We start from the raw sequence: 3,186 nt of genomic DNA, 5'->3' as shown, positions 1-3,186 counted from the left end.
GGTCCTGCTGCACCCCCGGCTACACCCTGCTACGTTCTGGGATGCCCTGCAGTGTCCTGCTGAACCCTGCGGAACCCTGCTGCATCCCGCTACATCCACCTATGCTCTGCTATGCCAACCTACTGCCTGTAATGCCCTTGAGTGCCTTGCTATGTCATGAACTACTACGACTACCATTTGTAGTCACTGAATCCATTATCTTCATGGTGACTGTTATTGCCACTGTGCATCACCCCCCCAACCGGCACCGTCAGACACAGCCTACCAAGAGCCTGCGTCTGTCCCAGGTTTCTTCCTAAAAAGGAGTTTTTCTTCACTAGAATTGTTGGGTCCATAGACCTAATCTATCTGTAAAGTGTCTCAAGATAACTTTCATGATTTGATACTGTAAATAAAATTGAATTAAATTGAACTGTGAATTAGGTGTGTGTGACCACATGGAGAGGCGACTGTTTGTTCAAAAGAACTATGCCAACTCCTAAAGAGGTTAGTGTAGATTAAGCAATGCTCTTATAAATATATCAGCACTGGAGAGTATTTCTTCAATGAAAGAAGAGCAGAGACCAGGACTGAAGGCTTTTCTCAATGGAAATGATTGTTCTTTCTGTGCTCGACTGGCTTTGGCAAGCGTTAGATTACCCTCGATTCCCCGGCTTTGACTGCCTTTTTCCAAACAGTTTCCTATGATCGCTGTAAAAAAATCTTTTTGTAACGTCAATGGAAAGAAGCAACAGAAACAAATATTCATGCAGTAATGTTGCATGTTGTTGCCTACACTGCACATACCTGAAAATGGAGCCATAAAGGTCCCCGATTTGAATCTCTGAGTGGTCTGGATTGCATGAATCATCTGCATTAGGAAGTCAATTAGAGAAGTCAAATCACTTTACTCAATGCTTGAAGGGAATAAAATATCTTGCTAGCCTGCTTACTGGAGTTCCACATATCCTGTACAGGTTTGGTTGCATCATTTGTGTTCCCTTCAAAAATTGCTCTTGAGAAGATTAGATGAAATTTACCTCCATAGTTACAAGTGTAGTGTGCATTACTCCTGGACTTTCAAAATTGCTCTCAGTGAACACATACATCAGGAAATAACTGCCATTAAACTGCTTTAGGATTATACTCCCACCAAAGAACAGATGCTGCCTAATTGGGCCCTTTATCTACTCTGTACCAGCTTAGGCTTAATGTCTTGACTTTTGGTTTTGTTGGTTATTTTGCTTATAACAACATATGAAAGTTCCTTGGTACAACCGCATACCAACTTATCTTTTTCTAACAAGAGATTTCCTCTTTTAAATGTGTTGATTTGTTGTAAGGGTGGTGTTGTCTTGTTAGAATGAGTAAAGATGTTATATGAGAAACAATTTTTTTTTTAGTAGACACGGCACAATCAGTATGTCCTTTATGACTCACATAATGACAACCCTGGCACATCGGTTCAATCTGAGTTCATGTCAGTCTTCTAGGCGTCTACAATTTGTCTGGTCCTCTGCTTTTGTTTCTGTCACTTTCTTCTGCTCATTATCTGAGGGGGAGAAACAGCCACCTCTATTATTCTTTCACATGAGAAAGTACTTGGGTGCAGAAATGCTGTGTGCATCTATCTCTGATCATCAACTGGTCGAGTGATTGCTGTAGCAATGTAATCATGAATTATCCCCAAAAAACATTTATGCAGCGGAGGTTGTTATTAAATTTAAATATTGCTGACGCTTTATTTTACAACTTGATAATTTTCCAATAGTTTACCAGGATGTTTCCTCAAGAAAACTACTGTATGTCATTTGATTCAAATCATGTTCAAAAAATAGACAGAGACGGTGTTCAGCTGCAATCACAATTGATTAATACCAATGAATATAATTAGAGAGCCATCAAGTCAGTGCAGAGCTCATTTCAAATCATGCAACATTTTTTTAAATTTGTCCCCAGGCAAGCAGTTCACTATATATGAAAAAAAGTTTACAATAATACATCAGTTATGACTGAATTTACTTGAGTTTAAAACAGAGCAGTTTTCTGGATATTAAAAATGTCTCTTATAAGTACAAAATTACAGTAAATAACAGAACTGGCTTCTATTAGGGTCTATTTATTTGTGTGGCCGCGTTACTATCTGAAACTTTGCGTCATTATTTGAATATTGGCTTGTATGTGAGAATTAACAGTATATTTACAGTATATACAGGTATATATATTTATATTCCCTATTTTAAAAGCATATTTTATCATATTTTAGTATGGTGTTTACTTATTTCTGATCTGCATCCACTCTTATTTGCTGTTAATAATAACAGGGTTTCTGCAGGTTTCAACAAGTCAAATTTAAGACCTTTATAAGTGAAATTTAAGACCAATCACAACATTAAAGTATGAAATGAAATGCAGGGTCACAAAAGTCATGAAAAAAATTACACAGAGTAATAATAATCTGTACATACTGTATAAAGTAAATCATACATGGACCTTCAAAAGAAAAAACTACAACACCACGAGAGAAAAAAAAGCATTTTAATGAACATTAAAGGTGCTCGGAGCAATATTCGGTGACAGCACTTCTTGTTGACAGTCAAAGCATTTTCAAACAAACCAGAGGCTAGCTCACCTCATCCCGCCCCCCACCCCCCACTGTACACCCCCTCTGTGCTTCCGCGAACTGCTGAAACATCCGATTGGGTAGTGTTGGGTTTAGAAGCCTTTTATTTGTTTTTTTTCACGGTAAAAGACCTGCGATATAGTCAGTTACAGTAGCTCCAACTTCAACTAATGAAACAGTTTCCAGGAAGGATGCTGGCCAATCAGAGCAGACTGGGCTTTTTCCAGTGGGGGACTTAAAGAGACCGGCCCTCCTAGAGAGCATATTGTACAGAGGGTGACTACAGGTGCAGCAGCCATGGGCAATATGACAAAAATAAAGTGTTTTTTTAAACATTAAAGCATGTGAACATGTTAAAACACAAAATTAAAGTACAATCCTAAAAATTTTATATAATAGATGCCCTTTAACACTAATTAAAAAATGTAAGAGTAGAAAAACAATTTTAATTACTTAGTGAATAAAAACGCCATTTCTGTTAGAAAGAGAGGTCAGGGCCGCTGAGAGTGAGTATACCATCATGTTGTTGTACTGTAGGAATAAGTGCTGTGTACTTTAAGCTCAATTTCCCAAGTAAGCAGTAA

The 3,186-nt window shown here is 37.9% G+C and overlaps 1 long non-coding RNA gene across 1 annotated transcript in view; it reads left to right on the top strand.

The window, feature by feature from the left end:
* LOC116685989 (uncharacterized) overlaps positions 1 to 2,892 on the top strand; it is a 12,250-nt gene extending 9,358 nt beyond the window's left edge. The window contains exon 3 of the long non-coding RNA XR_004331106.1: positions 2,789 to 2,892. This is a non-coding gene — a long non-coding RNA (uncharacterized LOC116685989). The remainder of the gene's footprint in view (positions 1 to 2,788) is intronic.
* Positions 2,893 to 3,186: the final 294 nt, after the last annotated feature.

This window comes from Etheostoma spectabile, unplaced genomic scaffold, assembly GCF_008692095.1.
Source record: "Etheostoma spectabile isolate EspeVRDwgs_2016 unplaced genomic scaffold, UIUC_Espe_1.0 scaffold280, whole genome shotgun sequence".
Classification (NCBI taxonomy): domain Eukaryota; kingdom Metazoa; phylum Chordata; class Actinopteri; order Perciformes; family Percidae; genus Etheostoma; species Etheostoma spectabile.
Note: the sequence above shows the minus strand (reverse complement) of the source record. Positions and strands in the feature narration are given on the sequence as shown.